The sequence below is a fragment of the Filicampus tigris genome, chromosome 1, assembly GCF_054856515.1.
Source record: "Filicampus tigris isolate MCC_2025a chromosome 1, RoL_Ftig_1.0, whole genome shotgun sequence".
NCBI lineage: Eukaryota > Metazoa > Chordata > Actinopteri > Syngnathiformes > Syngnathidae > Filicampus > Filicampus tigris.
The window spans coordinates 12397634-12423508 of record NC_141217.1 but is presented as its reverse complement, the minus strand read 5'-3'; the positions used below and the strand labels follow the sequence as shown (position 1 = coordinate 12423508).

Sequence of the window (25875 nt, the reverse complement as noted above, 5' to 3'; positions counted from 1 at the left end):
GACACAGTAGTAGAAACAGTGTGGCTTTACATTTTTCCTCGTCATTCGTTGTGATCAGGCAGGAGGAGTAGGACCAAACGGCAAGCAAAAAAGAAAGAAAATGATCGAAATGGCTTACATCTTTGATGCAGGCAGTGCCCAGCAAGGGATCAGAATTGTTATCTGTAAGACCATATGGCCCCCAACCAAATGTTTATGACATATGAAGGTGAAAGGCTTCACCTTGCTGGTGTTAAACTGGTCTTTTGAACGGCCGCACAAGTTGACCCATCGATCACATTTATCCCTCTGAGTTTTTGGCTTCGGGAAATGAGATAAACAAGCGGAAAACAAGCAGCAGTAACAGGAGTCGTCTGAGAGCGTGCATCTATACTTGGTCTATGTTGACCCTATTCTTCATAATGTGATGTCACGCGGTCTAAAAATAGCACTTGCGCGGCACACGATGAGGACCCATTAGCTGACCAAAAACTTGCCTGATTTAAAATACACGAATCAAGTAGCAAACGTACCTGCATCAAACGTAACAATAATCATCAATGTCAGATTATAGACGATAACATAAACGAGCGAAAATGCCCTTCCACTTCTTAGTCTGTGTTTGTTTTTTTGTTTTTTTTTTCACACGCAAAATGGGCATCCATCATAGGCGGCTAGAGGCACCGGTCTGTCAGCTAGGGGGAGTGCCCAACTCTCCTTGATGGTACAGAAAAACAGAAAAATCCGATAGTAGCACGGCTGACTCAATTAAATGGTGATTTTTTTGTTTCAAGCTTCAGTTAAATCCATTGAATCTTCCCCGACATTGCTTTCATTTCAAGCTTATATTCGGACTTTACTCAATTAGAGAAAGAGGCTGACGTATTTGCTATTGCCGGGTACAGGTATTATGTGAGATATTGCGGGAAAATGTAACATATCCAGCATTGTACAGAGATGTGCGTCATCACTAAGGGAACCAATTCATGCTCAGCATTGATGTTCTCCAAAGTGGCATGATAGTGACAAAAAAGGTGCCTCCAAAATGGGATGCAAACAACCCAGCTTAGGCCAAATCTCTCACGCAGCAGACGCCGGTGCCTTTTACAGGTGTGTAGTTCACTTTGATGTTTCAAATTAAGTTGAGTGTGACTTCTGTGGAGGTCAACGACATTCCATCTGGTGCTCATGGCCAACGCTTAGACTCCAATATAACCATTGTTTTGTGGCCCTATTTGATGGATTGCTCTGTGTGTGCTTGAGAAAAAAAACAAAACAGAGGCCAAGCCAATTGGTTAGCTGTAATGACATAATATTGACTTGCTGTGTCGTCCAATCTCCACTATTTCAGACTGCAGAGGCTGCATTAGATTCAATAATGATAGCTTCACTGTAACAATGCCATTTGTAAATCAGTGAACTGATGCGGAAAGTCTGTTTTAATTTAGTCCCTCGAATTATCATGGTAATGTTTTTCTAATTAAAGTGTCTGCATGACCAGTAAACATTAGCATTTACATTCACTGCTCAAATGATTTCTTTTATGACCATGAAAATAGCCACAAAGCTGCGCTGTTATTGTTGCTAATGCACTCTTATTGTCTCTTGTTGTTTGTCAATCTAATGGGAATTATCCGCCCCTGTCCCGGTAGATGGAAGTCAGTCTCAGAGATGTGATGGCAAATGTGACGCTCTTGAAGTGGGCGAGAAAAAAAAGGGAATACTATTTTTCTGATTGCCACCACTGTGATGACATTTTTTTTTTTTGTCTCCTCAAGTGTGACATTGGAGTCCATCCGGTCGGATGCAATGTAATCTTTTTCAGTCACATCATTGTGTTTTTCTGTAACCTTCAAGTAAGAAATTTTTTTTTTGTTCCTAACGCTGTTGAAAAAAAAAAAAAAAAAAAAAATCCAATCAGATAAAAATGATAATAGATGGCAGGGGAGCAGTAAAGACATGGAAGCGTGCATCAGACTGGCCCATAAAGTATTTCAATGTTACAGTACTTCATTTTGACGCCATTTGAAGGTTCTTATTTCATTGCTGATCGGCAGGTGAAAGGTGCCTTTGAGGAATCAAAGATAAGTCACATAAGTCATACTGTCACACTACAGTCCCCTTTTATAACCTAAATCCTGCATTGCTACTGCGAGCTTGGCTTTCCTTTGAGTTGAGGAAAAGATGAATCTGAGAAGATGGATTCTTTCGCGACAGCGATTATTCCAGCCCAACACTTGAGGTTACGCGGGAAAACTAGCACAGGTGGTTCCGTGAATGTATGCCATCGCTCCACGGTGGCTTGTGGGCAAAAACGAGCCTCTCTCTCCCTCTTGTCGTCTCCTGCCGGGAGCGAGCCGGGGTTGCAAATGAATGCGGTTGCCAGACACCCATATTTTACCTTCTCATTAGCAGCAAAGGAGGACGAGGTAATTACCACGCCAGAGCAGCAGCAGGGCTCAGAGCTCCAGGAAAGAGGCTCCAAATGATGAGATGTGAGTTTTAGCCGGGAAGGATCCCCAGCCTGCAAGACAACAAAGACATCAAACAGCTAAACATTGCAAAGAAATGTTTCATTTAGTCGAGGAAATATATAGCAACAATCAAAACAATACCAACACTAACAAACAGACCGGATGATGATGCTCCATCCAAAGATGCCTAATACTAGCAATAATTGTACTCTCATTATTGTACACTCTTGCCAAAAACAGATGAGCCATGACAGTTAGACGCTCAACAATTTCAAGCTGTCCGTCACACACGCAGCATCCTTTCAGGCCATTCCAATTTTCCCAACATTCTGCACTTTGACTGAAATGTTAAACCAAATAACAAGAGCTCCCAGCTACATTCTTGCAAGAGATAATGTCAATGCAGCAAACAGAATTGAAAGCAATTTAGACTCGGGCATAAAATGAGAAGTTCATTGGAAAGTACAATTTATTCCATGCGCATAACCAGGTGTTTTTTTGGGGTTTTTTTTTTAACTAAAAATGACAACAATGCTAGTTTAATCTCCCCTTGCGCTATACTAACATGCCCTCTATCTTTATTTTTGGAATCTTTCAGTCATTTTAGAAACTTTTTTGTCCTCTTTACTTTTAAAATGTGTTTAAATCTTGTCATTGTACGTTCTCTTAGTAAATTTTGTACTGCTGTGGTTGCTTTTATGCGGTGTCTTAGCGTGAAGCGCATTGATTTGCCTTGTGTATGAAATCTACAAAATAAAGCCAAATAAAGCAGCCTTTCTCTCCCTCTTTGTCTGCGAGCAGTATAGAAATGACTAAGAAAGCTGACTGGACCAGGTCATGACATGTCTGCTTTTGTTTTAATCAACTTGCACAATCGCATTGCAATATGAGCGTGGATCTGAAAAGCGACAGTTGACCATTCCAAGCTCTTATTGCCCTTCAGTTGAATTGAAATCATTTGAGGAAAAGCATTTACAACACGTGTCCGCTGATAGTGTAGTGGTACACACGCCTGAGTTGTGTGCGGGCAGCGTGGGATCGATTCCCGCTCAGTGACAGTGTCTATGTGTGCCCTGCGACTGGCTGGCGACCAGTTCAGGGTGTAGTCTGCCTTCGCCCATTGACGGCTGGGATAGGCTCCAGCAACTCCCCGCGACCCTGTATAGGATAAGCGGTTTGGAAAATGACATGACATGACATTTACAACACAGATTGAAAGAAAGGCTAGTGCACATAGCGTTAAATACTTTGGTACGGACCGCGATAAATGCGAATCCATTGACACGGCAGCTCACATCCATCGCAGATTTCTGCAAACGAGCAGTTCGATATTGAGCCTGCCGAATGATCTCGTCACACAAAATACACCGGAGGGAGAACTTGACCAACTCGCCCCAGCAGCACCACCTTTTCAATCATTGTCCCCATAATGTTGGCAAAGCTGATGTGTTTCAAGCAAATTACAGACAAGTGATTTAATTAGCAACCACGCACACACCCACTGATGAAATTGGATTTTTGTGTGTGTGTGTGTGTGTGTGTGACAACTGGCATTGTGGAGTCCGCAGCAGACGCCCGGCGCGCTTGCTATTTGACTTCCTGGCGCAGGAAGCGAGAAAGCGGTGGCGTTACATCAGAGGGAAGCCATTACTCCTGGGTTGTGGGCGAACGTTATGCGTGGCAATGACTTGTGTCATGTCCCATTAATAATGGTAATGATGGCATTAGGGGGCTAGCGCGGGATGTAATTCAAAGATCTTCCGAGCGCGAGTGACAAGGTCATCGCAAATGACAGCACGCAAGCCTGACAGTCACTTACAAGGAGAAATATGCACTACTTCTTTAGGATGACTCAAAGTATCACAGAACCCGGGACTTACACAGTGTCATGAGTCATCAGCCACAATCAGGAATTGTCACATTAGCTGATAAATGAACGTGTAAATCCGCCACACTGCTTCCATTTGCTGTGGATGCTAACAGACTGTATACAGGTATATCTCACAGGTATTATTGATCATTTTGTCTTTTCGGATCAGTTTTTCTCAACTGTTGTCACACCGGGACACGTTTCTTTTCCTAATGTCACTCTGTTGTAACCCGTTTGTAAAAGTTCAAAAGAATGAATAAAACATATTGTTCAAAAACGGCATTTGTGAATAAACGTGTGTCTTGGCTTCCCAGCTTCCAGACATGAATAGGACATGTAGATTGTTTTTGTCCAATTAGATTTCAGCTGCTACGCGTCTGATTTTGCTCATACTTTTGAACCGGAGAGGCTCGATGTGATCTTATGTTAACGCAGTAGTAGATTCATAATGATAGACAATATTTGAATGAAATTCACATTAATGTCAAAGATAAAAAAAAACAAGCCATTAACCAGAGCTGGGCACTTGACCCTTTTTTGCCCGTCCGGCCTCGACCCCCCACTCTTATTCATAAAAATGATCCCCACCCCAAAACCCCCACCCACCCGCCGATTTTTTGTTATCCTAAAATTAAACTGCACTGAAAATAAAAATGCAGGTATTCGCCCCTAAATAATGGGACGAAAGTTCAGGGCAATTAATCCCAACTATCAGGCGCTGTCTGCGCTGTTGCGTTCAATGTGCGTGGATTCCTCTGCTTTTCTGAGTTACGTTTCTAATTTCCCCGAAAGGGAATCCACAATAAATCCTCATGAGTAAATGTGATCATAAAAGCAATGCAGACTCGAGGATCGTTCATGTCCTGATGAGAAGTAAGCAAACAAAGATTCAGCAGTCTCTTTCAGTGGCGCCTGCTGTCTCAACTGCAAACGCCACACGCGACGACGATAATTCAGCTAAGTCGCTAAGGTGCCGCACATCATAAGAATCCATTTTGTTTGGGGGAATTCATCTAAATTTGCTCTGCACTCTTTCTGCAGGGACATTTCATTCTAGGACACATTTTATTTTGAGTTACCGCTCCGCAGCGGAGATGTTTTACAGCGTCGCCACCACACGATTGATTTCTTTTACTTGGGAGTAATGGCTTCTCCGTGGGAGAGGCATCTTTCCACTGCTGAACATCTAGCAGCCATTTCTCCCTTGGCTCCCTTGGCTGCGCTACCGCAGCGATCTGTCTAACTTTACTGCAACAACACTCGCTGTGGCTGCAGGAGCTGCTTACATCTGATTGAGTGAGGGTACAGTTGACCTTCAGCCATTTTACTGAGACTGTATTAAAAAGGCCCGGGAAGAGCTGGGATTTTTATGGCTGAGCCTTCCCAAGGTCCTACTGACCTGATGGATATTACGAGGATAAATCAAACTTTCATGCCAGCATGGAGTCGGATGAAGTATGAGCACGTGGTGGCAGGATGGCGGCGCGGCCAGTTTGTGCATCTGTGCGCGTGTAAGAGTTTGGTAGTTTTGCAAGCAAAGTGTGTTTGAGTGACTTTTGGCCTTACACGCATCCAGGCTTTTTTTAGACAAATATTGAGCCCCCCCACACACACACACACTCTCATTAGGTGTTGGAATACACATCCTCGTTTGTTAAAAACGCAGCTACACTACACTGCGGAAGTGTGCTTTCAAATGTACGCCAAGCCTCTAGGCAGCAGTAGTTAGCTCAATACTGTCCATTCAGAAGGAACTTCCGTCCTTTGACGTCACTTGCACGAACGCAAAAACATGGCGCCAGGCTCGTTCATGAGGACCGACAAGGAGTCGGAACTGCTTTTAAACATTTCAACGAGAAGTAGTAGTTGGTTGCGGACAAATAAGCGCCTGGAGAATGGCTATAACCGGCGCAACTCCGCGGGCATCCATGTTGACTCACTTGAAAACACAAGTCGCACAAGTGACGTCGGAGCACTTTTGACGCATAGTGACGACGTAAATCTCCTGGTCTAAGTGTCCACAGCCAAACGCGGGTCCGGAGAAATCCGCAAACTTCCTTTTTTTTTTTTCTTTTTTTACGTTTTCAATGAAAATAATGTGTGGATGATAGGGCTAACCCGCAAGCTAATAGCCGCCTTTTGCAAAACCTCCGGGTACGTATAGAGTAGACAAGGCCTCCATGACTAGCGTGTGGGTGCAGGTTTGAAACTGCATGCGGCTGTCAATCAGACAGCACAGTAAAGGCCCGCAGTTTGACAGTTGTAGTATATTTAGCCTTGTCTTCTGTGCTCGGTGACAGCTCGCTTTCATGCGCGCGGCTTAACAATGCAATGGGGTGAGTGCGAGGACAGCGGCCCATGGCCGTCATGTGCGCGCGCCGCTGACCACAGTCTCGCATTTGGGCGGCCAGCGAACGTTCGCCATGCGGATTTAAGCCACAGTGAGCGCTGACAGCTTGATCAAACTTGCTCCTCTGGAATTACTGAGGGCAGATCGTCTTAATGACGCACGCGCAGTCGATGACTTCTTAACGCTGAAAGCCTCTTATTTTGGCTCTTCATCAAAAGCATATTGTGGCAGCAGTGCCCAAGCTGAACAAATTATTCCAGCTTGTGCGTGTATTTAAATCAACACTGACAGGTATATGCTCGATTTTATGGTCAAAAAGCTAAATAAAGGAGTGAGGTTTGCAGGATTTATATCAGCTACCATCGACACTGCCCGAGGAGGCCCAGTGGCATATCGGTTAGCACTGTTCCCTTGCAGCAAGAAGGTTCTTCAAGATTCAAATGTCTATTTTAGAGCTATTGATGTTCTGTGTGTGTGTGTGTGTGCTCTCTGCAAATACTCCAGCGTCCTCCCACAGACCAAAAACATGTACTGTTAGTTTCATCAAAGACTCTAAACTGTCCGTAAGTGAGACTCTGTGGTTGCCTGTTTTCTGTTTGTACTCCTCATTTTATGTGTATGTCGATGATTTTTTTGGGGTGTGTGTCAAATCAGATATTTTGTCATTTTTCTTTAGCAAAATATGCCGGCATGGCCAACGAGCTGCATCACAATAAGGTGGATATTTTCCCATCCTCTGATTTGCTGGTCGGATCAAAACTTGTTAGAGCCAAGTTTGACTATAGCAAAACATATCTGTAACAATCTGCACGCATGAGTACATTTATTTATTTATTCTAATAACCACAATGGCTGAGTGAAGCCATTGTGAAAAATGAAGTGAAGTGAAAAATCAACTTGATTTAAGCCATACTTAAAGTAGGCCTGTTCGATTTTGCCTAACAAGAAAATCCCGATTATTTTCTCTCAAACCCCATTCCACGATTACGATTACGATTTATTTGTAACATAAAAAATAATGAAAAATGAAGTATTTTGAATGGCTTTCATTTAAACTTATTTTTTCTTTCTTTGAACTCAAAATGCCAGTCAATTTAACTTAATACACACAGAACAATCCATTGGGACTAGCAGCATTTCACTTACACAAAAGATTTCAGATCTGTTCTTAATTAAACCAATAATGAAAGAAAAAAGTGCATATACCATCTGAAATGAAATCATCGACATGAGAGAAGGTAGACAGTCAAGTCTGTAAACCAAACAGTCTGTCAGCAAGTCATTCTGCCAACCAGCTAGTGACGAGCCTTTCACCTTTCTTCCTGGTCTTACTTAAACATAAATCAATGATTAGTGCAAAACTGTCACTCAATAATACAATGCACCGTCAAGCTTGAGTACGGACGCATTGTCCGACTGGACCAGAGGTTCGTTGTAGAGGAGGAAAAAAGGGACGCCTTTCAGACGTTGAGTTACTTGCTCACGGGTTGTATTGTACATGCGGGGCACACACTACACTGCAGATCTATTTTTGCCCGATTTATTAACTAAACGCTCACTTGCCTGAGTAAATAGCAGAATCGCCGGTAGAATGGAAGTTGTTGTTGTTTCGGACTGCACGCTCATAGGAGGAAGCGGAAATGCAGAAGAAACTACGGCGGCTTAGATACACCAAAAATAACAAAATCGAACGTGCCGATATGAACGATTTTAACATCGTTTTATCCAGAAAATTCGGTTACGGTTCAAAATCGCTGAATCGGGCAGCCCTAACTTCAAGATTCATTTTTAAGGTTGACTTTTCCAGAAAAGCGAGCTTCACGCCTTGTTTTAGTGCGCTTTCGTACCGTATTGACGGCTGCTATAATTGCAACATGATGGTGGTATTAAGAGGTCGATTACCTCAAAATGACAAAGACTTCCGAGAGCCTCTGCGAGTTTTGGCTGCTGACAACACAGAGATAAATTTGAGACACAATCATAAATGAAAACTTTGAAGACATTATCAGCGCATTTCTAATTAGTCGGACAGAGAGGTTCTTTGATATAAATTACTTCACAAAGACAGTTTTTAATTACAGTTTTTGTTACGATACACCAAGAAAAATGGTGTTGTTTGTAATGTTTATTTTGTTTTCTATTATTACACATAATTAATCTATTTGCTTTGGTTATCTTTGGCTGCATGTTGCTTTACCCTGCACTTCTGTAACAGTTCAATTTCCCCTCTGGAGTCCAATGAAGGATGATCTTATCTGAACTATCTCAAATTGCTGTGTATGGGGGCCATTTATGACACTGATAGATGTCATTTATCTTCACGTACCTTACACCAAATGTTTTTGTTGCGTAATTGTCATATGATCAGTCCAAAGCAAAGTAGCCTTCCTCACCCCTTGACCCTTAGCAGAATAAGATGCGCTAATGGATGAAGGGACGAATGGATGGCAGGACAAAATATCTTCTGTCAATTATTTTTCATCTTTGTACTACTTAATCGACTTTTGTAGTTTCATAAATGAGAGGAAAGAGAGAGAGGACGCGATTGCACCAGCCCTCCCGCCTTGTTTCTATCTATTTGTCATATTATATTGGGTAAGGAATAAATGACAAATAAAGATGATTTATGACGAGGCCAAAGCCGTCTCCGTCTGAACAGCTAATTAACTGAGTGATGCATCTGTTATAAAACATGTTTGGTTTTTTTTTGTTTATATTATTATTTCATTTCAGTCAGCATGAACGACAAAGGCTGTGAAGGCTAATGGTGACTATGGCGTACAGAGAATTAAAGAGCCAACACAGCACAGGCTTTCATACAAATTATATATTGGGCGTAAATTTAACAGCACCATTGTGTTCCATCACCCCGAAGAGCATCTTGGACCATTATGCGGCCTCCCGTGGCAGTGTTCCCTCTGTCTCCTTTATTGTGTTTAATCATAAATCCATTTCTCTTGCTTCTGGGCCAGACCCTCTGCCCGATGAGACACCATGTTGCTTTAAAAACCAATAACAGAACGCCTTTGGCAAGTTTTCATACCATTTATCATTGTTGTTAAATGTAACCGGTATGATGGGGGGATGCTCACAATTAATTATATGGCAGGTTATGAGAACGAGAGCGAGACTAGGACTGTCAACAAGGTCACCGTTAGGATCGCCTGTGGTCCAAGTCGCCCTCCGAGTCAGCGGAATAAAAGCAGACAAATCAGGTGGGCTTTATTTTGCTGGACCAGGTATTTAGTCAAGAGTGGAATAACTTGGAATGGTATAATTACATGACAGGCTGTCAACGGTTGAGGGGAGATTTGTTTCCAAAATCCACATTTTTTTTTTATGTGTGTGCATTTATCATGACTTCTCATCTGTAAATAATATGCAGCAGCAGCGGCTATAGAAGTAGAGGCAGAAAAAGATTGTCTGTAGTGTCAAGGTAAAGCAATTTCGATGGAAACAAATTACGGTTGTGTTTTGCTTGTTTCCCAATGTGTGTTAAATAAACAGGTAATAGAAGATCAGTTAAAGCTAGGATCTAGCTTTCTGTTTTTCAATTTCCAATTTTTAAACGAAAAACGAGAGATCGTTGGCATTCAACGGAGACAGCAACACTGCTTTCTAGCGGATGGAAGAGGGACAGGCCTTTCTACACATGAGAATGACGTTTGTCTCATAAATGCACAGTCACTGAATTTAAAACACCATAATTACATCTTGTGGGGTTTATTTACTGCATGCCCTTTGTTTATTATTAATTTGTGGTTAATGCTATGGTAAGAAAAAAACATTGATCTATGAAAGCTTTTTGTTAAGAAACAATATTTTCTCCCTGTATTGACTTGGATATGCACTTCCATCTCCATGTACTGACAGGGATTTATTATTTTATTTAATTCATTTTTGCACTGATAATAAATCATTTAGCCAATGTTCAGTTCTATGAGGTGCTCCTGCACTTCTAAATCAAACTACTTTGTTTCCTGAGACGAAAAAAAAAATGAGGTGACAACTCCAAAACTGAATCGGAGAAGAACAAAAACTCGGAATCGGTATAAAAGAGGCTTCGGAACTAAGGAGTAAGCACTAACATATTTCACTGCATACCATGTGTGATATCTGATTTGGAGAGATCCCCTCAATGTATTTTTTAACAATTGTGTTTGTAACAGAAAATTGGCCAAGCTTCAGCACAACAACTAACACACAACATTTCCAGGGATCGCTTTTTTTTCTGCACGTGAACCAGTTGTCGAAAGGATTCAAATGTCACCAGTGACATCATTTGCCTTTAACAAATCACTCTTCATAAATTACTCCCTGAATTTCTCGACACGCTTTGAAGCCTCTGCGCTTTGTCTCCCATCACTAGTGGTGGCATTGACAATTTGTTTGACTGCATCGAATCATTAGCGTTAGTTCATTAAACAGATTTGATGAATTAACTCTCTCATTGCTCAGCTCTGTGATTCACATACACTCTGTAACACATTTATTTAATAAAAGCCTGCCTCACCACGCATCTCTCTTTCTCTCTTTCAGATAGCGCCTCCACAAGGGGCTGCAAATATTCCAAGCAAATGCTTATGATTAGCACGTTATACCATTACACAAAAGAAAAACAATTTTGATTATTTTTATTTTTTGTGGGGGGGCTGCACATGATGCACATGTCAGAAAATGTTGCGATCAACATAATGTGTGAGGAAATTGGTTGTGCTGGAATAGCAAACATTGGTAATGAAACAAAATATTCATAAGCTTTTGCCAATCTCTTCTGATTGGCCCGAAGGAATCAAGTTGGAGAACGACAAACTCCATTGTGGCGCAGAACACACAACAATTTGTCCTAGCCGACTTTTCCAAGCGTGTTTTTCCGTCGTGAGGAAGCAGCACTCTGGCTTTAATGAATAAGAGATCAAATATGTGATTGCATCTGCTCCACTGATGGTATCTTTCTATCTGTACTGCGCCGCTATGGTGCACAATGATCCAAAATATTGAATGTGAAATGTCACCAAGATGAACGACTCCATTTCCAGTTAACTGAGGACATTTCCTGCTCGTGATGGATGTGTTTATAGCGTGGCAAATGACCTTGACAACAGACGGTGATTACACTTACGCTTCTTTTGTGCCTTTGCAAGGCCTGTGTGCAACCACAACAAAGCAATTAAAACATAAACAGAGGTAGCACATAGACTCCCCTTTTGCTCACCGCAGCTACGTTGAATCAGGCGGATGAGACAACGACAGACGGGTCATGTTTTACTCTGACCCTATGATTTCTTATTTAACAGAAGCGCATGCATCATTCAGGTATTTGTGCAACTAATCACTATATTTTCATATGAGGATTTGGAGCCATTTCAAAATAGTCACCTTTAAAGGGGGAAGTCAACCCAAACCTATTTTTTTCCAAGAATGTGTACTATGCAAGCCCACTAGTTGAAACAACGCATTCTGAAAAATATTGCGTTTGTGGAATAAGAATCAATCCATCCCTTTTTAGCCATCTCAGGGGGCGGCCATTTTGTCACTTCTGTCGACTGAAGATGACATCACAACTGCTCAGGGCTCAGGTAACGACTAATCACGGCTGACCTGTTATCCGAAGCTGAGGGATGATTGGTCGTCACCTGAGCCCTGAGCAGTTGTGATGTCATTTTCAGTCGACAAAAGTACAAAATGGCCGCCCCCTGAGATGGCTAAAAAGGGATGGATTTTGCTGCTTTAACTCATATTCCAAAAACGCAATATTAATCAGAATGCTGTGTTTTAACTAGTGGGCCTGCTGGGAACATAATCTTGAAAATAATATGTTTGGCTTGATTTCCCTTTAAGGATTACATTTAAAACTTTATAAATGGGGAAACATGTAGCTCAAGTCACGGATTGTGACAAGCATTTCACCGATAACCTGCCAGTGGGGCATCTTATCTTATTTAAAAGGAGAAAAAAAATCACTACATCAGCGTATTTCCAGTTTTTATACACTTTATGAACTTGGCTTTATTCATTAATTTTTCTCAACAACTAAATCTTCCAGGCAGAAAAGGTTTGAAATTAAAATGCTAGCAAGCTTCATCAATAGATCATTAAAAATGAGTTTGGTTCATAGCTTCTATCTTAAAGTTTTTTATTTTATCATTGTGCAATTACCTTTAAATCTAAAATTTGCTGTTCTCTTCCATCCTTCCTGCCAGGTGTAATTACTCATTTGGAAGTTTGAGCCAATCTGGTTGTTTGGAGATCTGTTCAAATAAACCCCTTTGGTTTAACGAATGTGGACGTGCTCTGGGACGGTTTCCCTCGCCTGAGCTAAAAAGGACTGAAAGGAGCATGAAAACAACTTTAAATGTGCCGTTTGTCACTCTCTGCAAATTGGAGCTTGGATCTACTGTAATGCGCTGCCAATTCACCGATAGCACTGTAATTAGTTCCTGCCGTGCCACAAGTTCACACACAAACTCTTTCAAAGGGAAATTCACAGGGTTGATTGGATAGAACACATCACACAACCGAGTCGATTACGAGACAGTGTTGTTATGTAGAACAAGGTGTTCCAAGTGCGGATGCCAGGCACAGAAAATAAACAACTTCAATCCTCACTCTTTTTGGGAGCAGTTGCTGGGCAACTAATCACTAGAAGGATGGAAGTTTTAGAACTAAAAAAAAAAAAAAATCTCAAGTCATTATGTACTTTCGCCTCGGATACATTATCCTCAATAAGATACTTCGTCCGTAAAATTATAAAGAAATAGCCCAGTCAATCAAAGAAAAAAAGTTCTGCCTGCTATGTTCCTTTTAAAAACACAAGTATTATTATTAAAATAATAATCATTACAACCATTAAGTATGGCTTGACACCAGGAAAAACAAACAAACTAACCCAACAAAAACGCATTCACTTTAATAAAATAGCCAGAAGAGAAAAATCCGACAATTGCACGGTATTGGACGTAATGAAAAAAATAGAATGACATTTTCATGTATTCTGCCCATTTACGGGATCCAGATCTGTAGAAAGACATTCATGATGAAAAAAAACAACAACAACAATAACAATGCAATTTAATATACTTAAAAATCCTCTCCAATGCTCCCCCAAACATTAGCACTTATTATATAATTCTGGACTTAAAAACGTCTGCAGGAAAAAATAAAATAAAATCAATCCCCACCAAAATAGATTTTTAGCATTAGAAATGTTAACATAATTTGAGGTGCTCTTATGTTGATGTGAGTGCGCAGCAGTGTATGATAGCAATAAAAGGCGTAATACCAACTTGGTGCTTGGAAACCCGGATGGATGGAGTTCTTTTTTTTACATTTCCATAACACATTTTTCCAGATTTTGTTCTTGTCCAGAGAAACCATTGAAATCAGTGAAATATGGAAATCAAAAGTGTACAGGCATGCATACAATCAACCCCATCTTAATGCAGGGGATGGGGAATGGGCTTGCCCGCAAATAGCAAAATTCAACATATAATTGATAGCCAGTGAAATGCATTGGAGGAAAAAAGGTTTTTAAACTTCAAACCCCAAAAATGTATTTAAAAAACATAGATACATATTAAATACATGCTTTCCACACAAAACGGGGGGAAATTGGTGGAAAAAAAAGAAAATACCCCCTTCCCCCCCCCAAAAAAAAAAAATGTATATATATATATATATATATATGTATATATATATATATATATATATATAAACACTGTGGGCTAAATCATGTATTCATTTTCTATTTTTTATGCTTTTATGTAAACTCCTGTGTGTGTATATATATATATATATATATATATATATATATATATATATATATATATATATATATATATATATATATATATATATATTTATATATATATATATATATATGGAGAGAGAGCGAGAGAGCGAAAGAGAAAGAGAGAGAGAGCGAGAGAGAGAGATGCATTACCGTATTTTCCGGACTATAAGTTGAATTTTTCATATTTTGGCTGGGGTTGCGACTTATATTCCAGAGTCACTTATGTGTGAAATTATTAACACATTATTAACTGTATATCATTTCACATAAAGAAACATAAAGATAAATCCTTAAAGCTAATAAAATGCATGGATAATTTAAACAGTTAAATCCTAATATTTTGTTAAATGAGTAATTAAAATAGTATGTTAAAAAGGCAATTTGACTGTCTATCAATACATCTACTTGCCGTGCCTGTGGTCTTACACACACGAACGGAGCGGAGAAGACAACAGAGCGATAATTACGGCCAAATACATAAATACTTTTGGAGTCTTGGAAACATTCTACATGGTTGGTGATAAATGAAAGACTTATTTAATCGATCTACGACCGTTTTGCGGAGTTTAAATTTATTTTACCTTGTAGTGTTGTCCACATTAATTTAGACAATTTACCCTGGCTGAAGCAGGTAGTATAGACCAATGATTCCAGTCAGAGAATCAGGAGACACGGAAGAAACGCACCAAGACGGAACTAAACTTTGGTTCCCCCAGTCTTTCTGACATACCTGTTGTAAATTCCTCATTAGTCTGTGTTTGTACAGGCATTGGTTTACTGTTTGACTTGTGTGTTTTACACCAGACATTTTCGGGCAGCTAATGGGTCCTTTCTTGACGTTGAATTATGTCGGGCATATTGTTGGACAGCTAAGGGGTCCTAACGATAGACGTTTGGAGTCTGTTAGCCGTTAGAGGTAGCCACGTTGTTCGCTATCACTGTGTTCGGTCACGCTCGTTGAATCGAGTGACTGTTTGGATGAGGCGCCCCCGGTGAATCCCCCCCAAATTCACATACAGGCCTAACTCTGCGTCTGTTAGCCATTAGCGGCTAGCGGCAGATGCGCGCCGTCTCCGTGGTCATGTACGCGCTGGGATTGAACGAGTTGTTGAGCTCTGTGGGATGGATTGAAGTGCTACTGAAGCCACGTTGTTCCCGATCACTGTGTCCGGTCATGCTCTCTGGTTCGAGTGACTGTTTGGATGAGGCGCTCCAGTGAATCCCCCCCAAATTCACATACAGTCCTAACATTACCGTAACTTTCTTGTAATTCTACATGTGTGAATGTAAGCTAAATGTTACCATCGTAGATCGGTGGAAATGATGTGTACTAAGCGCAAAATTTTATTATATGGATTTATATGGACACATTTATCAGCGTTACGCAACGGAGGCAACTTGGCTTCCGGGTGGTGGAGGGGGGGCGTTGTGTAATGTAACGTAAGCATACCGTTCAGCCTGTTGTTGTCTCTATTCTATTTTTATTTTACATTGTTCGTCATTTAAATTTTAAATGACATGTCTATTCTTGGTGTTGGATTTTATCAAATACATTTCCTTAAAAATGCGATTTATACTCCAGTGCGACTTGTATATGTTTTTTTCTACTTTAATACGCATTTTATGGCTGGTGCGACTTGTACTACGGAGCGACTAATAGTCCGGAAAATACAGTATCTAATTTTTGGGAGGGAACCCCCCCAAAAATTCTTTACGAAGAAACCTCCAATATACATTTTCTACAAAAAAAAACTTCAATTTTGTCATCCCCATGACCTCCAATTTCTAATACTGACAAAAATCTGCCAACAAGTGAATCTCTGGGTGCCAAGATGTGAGTACGTGGGACTCCACTGTAGAGGAATCAGAGGAATCCTAATTCCCCCGCCTCTCGGAACATGCAGCTCACTGGCCACCATTTCCCATCCCTGAATCGGTGTGACTATAGTCCCTCCAGCCACTAGGCTGTTTTGTAACATTGACTCCAGGTGGGCAGGCTTCCTGGGTCTATTTCCCTGCAGCAGCCGCGGACACCAGCCAAAGGTCAAGGAAGGAAAAATCATCATGGAGGATGGATGACAGACAGAAAGCAAAATGCGTGTGGTTTGTCAAAAAAAAAAAAAAAAAACTTGTTGACGAAAGGCGCTGTGCATTAAGACTCAAACCGCAGGCCTTGAACTGAGAATAAATGAAGCTCTGCCAATCCAAATGAGTCCTTGCGACCTCATGTTACCCTCGCGGGCGTGATGTTGATTTGGTGCAGGGCTGCGGCCACATCTCACAGTCCATTACAAGGTCTCCTCAGGATATTTTGTCTGCATTTGAGGCCATAACCTCAAAACAATATCTTCATAAACATATGGCAGCATCGGAATATTATGGATGCATGAAAATGGGCTCTCATATCTCGGAGCATTGTCCCCATGCTTGGAAAGAACGACGAGCTGGCAAGTCACTGGGAGGAGGAGCATCATTGAAAGTCTGGATGATGGCAGCGGGGAGACTGAGGAGGCTTGGGAAATATGATGATGTGCTGTTCAGATGAACCAAAATCAATAGGAGGAATTCACTTGTCAGTAAAATGGCCTGTCAGTCAATAGCAATGCGCAGTTCATCTGGACCAGAGCGCTGAAAAATGCTAATGGTACAATGTCCATTTCATTAAATGTTGGTAATTAATAACTAAAACATCAGCACACTTCTTCTGCGCTTGAACTCTGTTGGCCTGCAGAAAATTTGCACAATGAGACCCTGCTGAATAACGATCAACGGGTTATTTGAGATTGCTGCCGGTTCTTTCCTCTCCATTTCAGTAACTGCCTGACAATAGCGAGCTCATATTTGTCCAATATATGAAGGCATTAATAATTGATTGGCACTTCTTTATCTGTTGCTGCTTCCTCTTGGTCACGGTGGTACAGAATGAAAAGAATCAAGAGGCATATTAGCAATTTTTCCTAAAACTCCTGTCAGTCTGAAGCCTTTTTGAGATTCCGCACCAAAGATTCCATTAGGATGAGAAATTCACTTTCCATTCCCCCAATGAAATACGCACCGCCGGAGCATTTGCAACATTTCTTAGAAGCAAAGCTTTATGATGTATCCGACTACAAATCCTGCCAAATTCTCATTCAAGTGTGCGGTCCTTCATTATTTTGGGTGGAGCTGTAATGTTTCAGAAAAGCTCAATCAAAATTAAATAGAGAGGTTTGACATCAGCTCAGAAATACGACAAGTATATTTAGACTTTTGAGAATCGAGAAGAAATGCAGCATTTTATGTCTGTCTTTGCAGGAGCTCAAAGTGAGATGAAAGTGGACAGAGTTCAACCAAGTTTAGCGCGACAACTATTATATCCATTTGACATGGCATCAAGGCGCATGCAGGCCTCCGATTTAGGGAAAGTGCAAGATGCTTAGAAGTGTTCATTGTGACTGAGGTCAATGCAATTAGCCTGACGCCAGTGAGGCGAGTGACCTTGGGGTCGAGCAACTTTGTCTCCGAGTGGATTTTGTGGTTGAGTGTCAGGGAGGGGAGGTCAAGCGCCGGTGCTGTATGTAGTACAATTCATCAGAATTGTAATCAGCCATCAAATTAAACATATTTCCCGATTTACAAGGGAACTGACCCACATGACTCGACCTTATAAGACTATGTCCGCATATTGTAATAATCCTAATTAAAATCTTCTGGATGGACTCCGACAGCTGTATCAAGCTGCATAGTGACATCATTTTTATTTCTTGAGTCGCAACTCCACTTCTACATGAAGGAGTTGACACATGAAAAGGCTCATGACTCAACTAAGAATCATTAGAGACCTAAGTGATACCTGACAGGTCTGTCAAGCTTCATTCAAGAGAGAACGGGTAAACATATCACCGCCGTACCTATGAGGCTCAACTTGTAGAAAAACAGCACCCTGCCTTGAAAACAGGTCAATACTCAGCCTCACACACAGTACGGCTTTGACTTCAAATGCATGTGACCACACCGACTTGCAATGTTTTTCTTCATACACAATACTTTTTGCTCACCATCACTCTCAACACTCTCAACACTGAATAGCAGCAGAATAGCAGAAACGGCAGCCATAGCCAAGTTGTAATATGTCCGACCTGTCGAGAACCCATGAAAAAATGGGAAAAAAAAAACATAATAAAATAAATAAATACAAATTAAAAATAATAAGAATGTGTAAAGATCATGTCTACAACCTCTTTGTCTTCATTTTGCTAATCATCTCCTAAATTAAAATCACACCAAAACCTCACAAACACACAAAACATGTTTTACTCGCACCCAACAATTCACAAAAAAACTCTGTGTGTTTTGCAAATACAAAACATCTGCCAATTTACATGACCGTAAAAGTTCTACAACCGGGACTTATCTGACAATTGCAGTAAATTAGATCTGACATGTTTACATGCACTTCACATACGCTATAATCACACACACAAAAACCGCACTCAAAAAAAAAAAAAAAATTCAAAGAAACAGTGACTTTAATTAATGAGAGTGTCATTATCAAGGCAGCATTACACTAAATATGTGTGTGGATCCATGCCTGCCATGACATACGCCTCAAATAAGCATAAAATAAAATAGGGCCTATGTCAAAAAAAGAAAATGACCCGCACCCCGAAAAAAAGCTGAAGCGATTTGTTCGGTTGTGCCTACATCACTTCAATTTTGGTGATATCAAAATCCATATTTACACACGCAAACAAATCTGAGTACGGAAACCAAACTGTGTTCATCTGCTTTCTCATCATCGAATAACAGCTGCTATCCAATAAACCGCAAATTGTTGCATAATGCTGCTTACATGAACACTTGAACAGTTTGATGACCCCAGAAATGATCAGAGTTGATTAAAACGCACATACAAAAGGGGATTTTTCTGGACAAAATGCACACTACTGCCACCTGGAGTTGAAATGAAACTTCGCTGTCTATTCAATGGCATTCAATCCATAAGAATAAACATTTGTACTAGGATATAGCGTTGCCATTCAGTACCGACTGTGCCTAAAAGTACGTAGCATTTGCCTTGCTTCTCACCTTTAGGATAAAATGTGAGACTTGAAAAATAAAAACACCACCAGTGTTATTTTTACTGGTGCAAAATGGAAATCCAGGTGTGCTTGAGCGTCAAAAGGATGGTGCTATCTTTGTGTGAAATTACTTGAGCCAGTAGGCAAAATTAGACGTGTAACAAAAGTTTCCTTTCAAGTTTGTGAGAAATGAAAAGAAAGACACACCACAGAGAAGAAGCACCCCCAGCCCCCACACACACACACACACACGCGCACCCCCACGCACACATCCCCAGCCCCACACACACACGCACACACAAATATGAAAGTTGGCTAAACGCGCAGGACTCTTTTACAATCGTACTTTGAAGGATAACTTTGGGTAACTTAACTAAATGCCAGCGATGAACATGCAGCGGAGAAGTACAATTATGAAACATGAATTACTTATTGTCGTATCATTTACACTGTCAACCTCGAAGCTCAGGTCACAGTGAGAGTCTTGTCTCAAATAATTAAACCAATCGTCGAGTTAATTAAACTGAGGGCAAAGACGTCTCGTTTAGCGGCAAGATCACGCATCATTGGCAGGTGGAGAGTGCCGATGGGTGGGTAGGACACCCTTGTTAAATTACAAGCTATGTTCATCTATGTTCAGGATTGACGGCAGTGGGCAAAGGAGACACATTTTTATGCTCCAGCACTCTCTGTGAACCATCTGGCGGGCCTGACCTGCTGCCTTTTGTGGCGTCGACCTTCTTTGCATATTTTAACATGTGGCGATGATTGGCACGCTATCAACTATTTAGTGAAAGTGAAGAAACACGCCATTTCAGGCAACCAGACTTGCCATTTTAACATCCAGGACAGAATATTTGTCTCGTATGAATATAAAAGACTTCACGCAATAACATGATTAATTTCCACGTAATAACACATGGTCATTAAATTTAATGGTGACATGAACAGGATTTAAATTGAGGCCGAGCCCTTTTTTAAATAAAACATAATGTGCGCATCAGTAGTACACAGAAATACTTCATTTAGGGCAGCAAGAGAGATTAATGGGTGAATTAAATGATTCAGTGACCCCTGCGCGGAAATTGTGTTTGTGTCTGCACTGCACTGTCAAAAGGTCAGAGCGCCTTCGGACCCGGCCCGCACAGTCGGGAATGCAAGCCGCACTCCAGTCAGCAACAAACACTGTATGGCAGTGCATGCATTGTACTATTTTAATTCTCTAATTATCCACATGCTTGTCTTTAGTCCCTCCGCTGTGATTCGTCATAATCACAGTTTATGTTATTATGTTATTATGAGTTACTGCATGTTATTATTACCAATAATATTAACAGACTTCATTAGTGCCGGCAGGTAGACTGTATCCTCATTTAGCTTGATAAAACAGTGATACAAAGATTGTGGTGTTGTGTTCAGAGAACAAAATGTCATTTAAAGTAAACAGCAGCCGATTAAAAAAAAAAAAAAAAAAACAGGATATGCACATTTTAAAATATAACAAAGTACTGGATTTAAGAATTCATTCTATTGACAACATGCATAGAAAAATACTTTTTTAGCATAATCAGTGGTCTAAAAAATGCTAATCATCGCTCGACTCACTCTGCTCGACAAAGAAAACCAGGACGAAGTAGATATTTTCAAAATTAGTTTACCCTCTGAAACACTTCAGATAATCATGCCTATTTGTTGTGCTCTTTTTGTAACACTCCACAGGTGAGACTCCTTGTGAGTTGGACTCCAGAAAACTAAACAATTAGATGTAGTAAAAATTACATGTAGAGAAAAGTATGGACTGCTATTGGCCGTGGATGAAGTTAACAGCCGTCAGCTGCTGACAGTAAAGTACCTGTACGGTTGACTGCACCACAATAATATAAACTAGAACAATACAATAAGTAATAAAAGAGTTGAGCTAGAGGGGTCAGAAAAGTGGCTAAATATAGCTACAAAGATGAACATTTTCAATGGTGTGTGTGTGTGGGGCGGGGGGTGGGAGTAGAACAATTATGCAGTACTGTGCAAAATTCACCAGCTTTATTATTTTAATGACCTTTTTTAACTGCAGTCATTTTGAGATCATAAAACAGTAACGAGTAGAACAGGCACAGCAGGACTACATTAAAAATATATGCAGCTGAGTTTCGCAAAACTCTACAGAGGGGTGACACTGGACCCATTCAATTTTGGTGACGGCTCTGGATAAAAAAAAAAAAAAAAGGTGTACTGTCGATGTATTGTATGCATTTATTTTACGACTTTTAAAAAGGATGGAATTTACTGAAAATGCAATAGTAACACCAATCTTCTGTTGTATGGAACACGTGTGTGGACTGCAAACGGAACAGCAAGGGGATTGTGATGGGCGCAGGGGGTATCTCACACATGACCTTGAGGTAACAATACTTTTAATCCACTGTCTGAGGGGAAATCACTCACTGAACTTGGCTCACATGGTTGTTGGACTGGAAGAGACAAGTCAACATCCAACGTTGAGTATGTTCCCTTGCAAGGACACTAAGTGCTAAGATAGCCAGCTAATGTTTGTATTGGATTCCCCCCCCAAAAAAAAATCAACTGATGAAATGCATGTGTAAGGGAAGACATTTTTCCTTGTATTAAATTAGTACTGGAAAACTACGATGGAATATTAAAGGTCTAACACGATCCAATTCAAGGAATGCTGGTCGATTACCATTTTGCTTGGATGAACAATTTTCCCCATTGGAAATAATGGGAATAATCCTTTCCATGGTTCATTTTTTAATGTTAATTTTACATTACATGCAACTTTACATTTGAACATTTTTTCTTAACTGATACAGAAGAGTAAACCGAAGTTGTTAATACACTGTAAAAAAAGAGAAAAAAAACTGTGTGAACGCAAAATTTCGAGGCAACAAACTTCAAAAACATTTTAAGTTGGGCAATTCAACTCAATGTTTTGCTCTTGTGAAAATTGCCTCTCCTGCATTTCATAACATATAAGCGTTAACAGAAGGGTTGGCCCTTTTATTGAACTTTAAGATACAACTAAAAACAACTTGCTAACATTGCTGCCATAAATGTCAGTAATTCAAATGCGCAACTATAGAACTGTAAGGCAGATGTGCTAACCACTCCTCACCAAGCCGCACTTTTAATACCAAGAAGTACAAATAAAATATTCCGCCCTGACTCTCATGTGTTGTCGGACTTTAGAGGCATACTGTATTTTCCCTGCTCTGTTTCCAAATTGACAGCCACGAGCATCTTCACGCATTCCTTCACGCTGCATAACTCGAAATTGAAGTGTTACAGATCCACTGGTGCTGTGTACGCTGTCCAGCTAGACCGTGAAAACATTACGTAATCCATTTGTAAGTAGTTTTACGGGTGCAACATGGAAGATTTTTGACCAGGGCGACCTTTGGCTTTCATGCATGTTGGCTTTTTGTGGTGTGCAAGCCAGGTCATGTGTTAATGGGATCTTGTCAATAGCATTGACCACTAAACACAGCGACATGGAACCAGAGTGAGGCTGATCCTCTGAAATACTGCTTGCACTTCGTCTTAGTTCCCTAGCAACAATTGTCTCTCTATTTCTTCCCAATTTGTGTCATGGATTTGTACAGAGTGGTAACTGCAGGGGGGTTGACATGATTAGTCGATGAGTTGACTTTACTTCTCTGCTTTTGGCGTTGTCTTTGTCTCAACCCTTACAAAGGACTTTTGACTCACCCGTCTGATGCTATCACCGGACACCCCCCGCGCGGGGCAGTGAAATACTTGGTCTTCATATATCTGCATGGGTCCAAGAGTACAAAAATAATCGGGATGTGGATGAGAATAGCGGTAAGCCTTGACAGTTTCGTCTATTCCAATCATCAGTCTAAAAACACGGAAACAAGCAGCAATGTAAAATGAAGCTGCAGCTTCGTCGCTAAAATGTTATGTCCGGTAAGGCATGGGCAACAATGTTATTCATATCCAGAGATGGGCATTTTATCCATTTTTTGACAGTCCGTCCACCAACCTGGGTAGTACCCTTTCCGTCCTCATCCCTCCTTCCTTATTCATAAAAATAATCATCGTCCGACCCCGTCCGGCCTCGTCCCTTTAAAGCGCTTCCGTCCTTACATTCCGTCGGTCCGCCCCCCCGCCGCCCTCGTAGACCGGAGCCCGCCAGGGGAGATCGTAAGAATATTTAAGATTGCTTTATAATGCAAAACGTTTTCAGTTTTTATTGTGTTATTTCACAATTAAATAATTATTTCAAAATAACGCAAAGTTATTTTAGGAGGAAATGAAAGACTTCCACTTTCGGGTCATTTAAGTGTACGTCAGCAATGGCAGGGATTTTTACGGTCAAAAGCTGTCCCACACAAGGACATACTTCATATGCAACGGGATAAGGTTAGTTAACAAATCAAAATTGCCATTGACCTATTTCCTACACTCAAGACATTTATTATCCTGGACTACACACACAAGACAGACAGGAGTCAGTCAGTGAAATGGCATAATCCATGGTATAACATGTGTTGAACCACTAGAGGGCAGACTATGCCTGTGCAATGTTCTTGCAGGGAAGGCACAGGGAGAGTGTTGTACAGACAGTTAATTAAGGCGACTCCGTGGTAGCACAGAAGAGAACAATGAATGGTCTTGCTTTTTAAAAGAACCCAACACCGCACGTAAGTCAGTATTTGACCCAGTTATGGACAAATAGGTAAAACCCACTACCCTCCCCTTGCTTAGTCTGTCCTTTTTAAAAGACTTCTAGTCCCCCGTCCGTCCCTCCACAAAATCGGCGTACGTCACGGACGTTCCGTCCATGGGAATGACCATATCTGTTCATAAAACAACATGCACCAACATCACCACACTTGTTTGTCTTTACGACACGGTCGTAACACTTATCACACTACGGCATATGGCCGTACTATGCTGCAAGCGTGTGGAAATATTTTACCAAACGCTTTACCGTAGCATGGTTGATTGCAAAACTAACTATCCTCAAATACAATAAAAGCACAAGTGAAACTGCAACTGTTAAACGAAAACAGCGGTGACTTCTATTTTTAAATATTTTTTCTATGAAGCTCAGGCAAAGTAAGTAGGTCTTCATGTGAAACCAGTGTCCTGAAATTCCTTCCTGCCCGTCGAGATGTCCTACCAATAACGCCGATAGCGAGGTGGGTTAAGGTTGGGGTTGGTGTCCGGCTTAGGCTGTCAAATCAGCCGACGGTAGGAAATTTCGTACGGGTAGGACATTTTGACAGAACACCGGTCCATGGCTCAAAAATATCAATGACATTGTTGATTGAACAACTTTGACTAATATAGTTGAATACAAAAACAAAACTTTAGTGAGTGCAAAAGGAATGTAAAATTTGTCTCACAAACCTGCTTTATACTTGCTTGAGATATATACAGTAAAATGACTATGCTCCATTTGCCTCAAAGGGGAAGTCAACCCAAACATGTTTTTTCAAGAATATGTTCTAAGCAGTCGACTGGTTAGCACGTCCGCCTCACAGTTCAGAGGTCGTGGGTTCGATTGCGGCTCCGGCCTCCCTGTGTGGAGTTTGCATGTTCTCCCCATGCCTGCGTGGGTTTTCCGGTACTCCGGTTTCCTCCCACATTCCAAAAACATGCATGGTAATTTGATCGGACTCTCTAAATTGCCCCTGGATGTGATTGTGAGTGCGGATGTTTGTCTTTGTGTGCCCTGCGATTGGCTAGCAACCAATTCAGGGTGTCCCCCGCATACTGCCCGAAGACAGCTGGGATAGGCTCCAGCACGCCCCGCAACCCTTGTGAGGATAAGCGGTATCGATAATGGATGGATGGATGTTCTATGCAAGCCCACTAGTTGAAAGAAGGCATTCTGATAAATATTGAATTTGTGGAATAAGAGTTAATCCACACGTTTTAAACCATCTACGGGGGCGGCCATTTTGTCACTTCTGTCGACTGAAAATGACATCCCAACTACCCAGGGCTCAGGTAACAACCAATCACGGCTGACCTGTTTCCTGAAGCTGAGCCATGATTGGTTGTTACCTGAGCCCTGAGCAGTTGTGATGTCATTTTCAGTCGACAAAAGTGACAAAATGGCCGACCCCTGAGATGGCTAAAAAGGGGTGGATTTTGTTGCTTAACTCACATTCCACAAACGCAATATTAATCAGAATTCCGTGTTTTAACTAGTGGGCCTGCTGGGAACATATTCTTGAACGGGAATTTTTGAATGTATTCATACAGGAGGACGCATCTACAGGACGTAATTTGTAAAAGTTGAAAATTCCATCATTTTTCTTAAATGGCATGTTTTAAGGTTTCAATTACAAAAAAAAACATAT

At 41.0% G+C, this 25875-nt stretch overlaps 1 long non-coding RNA gene across 1 annotated transcript in view; it reads right to left on the bottom strand.

Annotated features, from left to right (window-relative positions):
• Positions 1-2415: 2415 nt before the first annotated feature.
• LOC147152806 (uncharacterized) overlaps positions 2416-25875 on the bottom strand; it is a 58393-nt gene continuing 34933 nt past the window's right edge. Inside the window, exon 3 of the long non-coding RNA XR_015088987.1 lies at positions 2416-2503. This is a non-coding gene — a long non-coding RNA (uncharacterized LOC147152806). The remainder of the gene's footprint in view (positions 2504-25875) is intronic.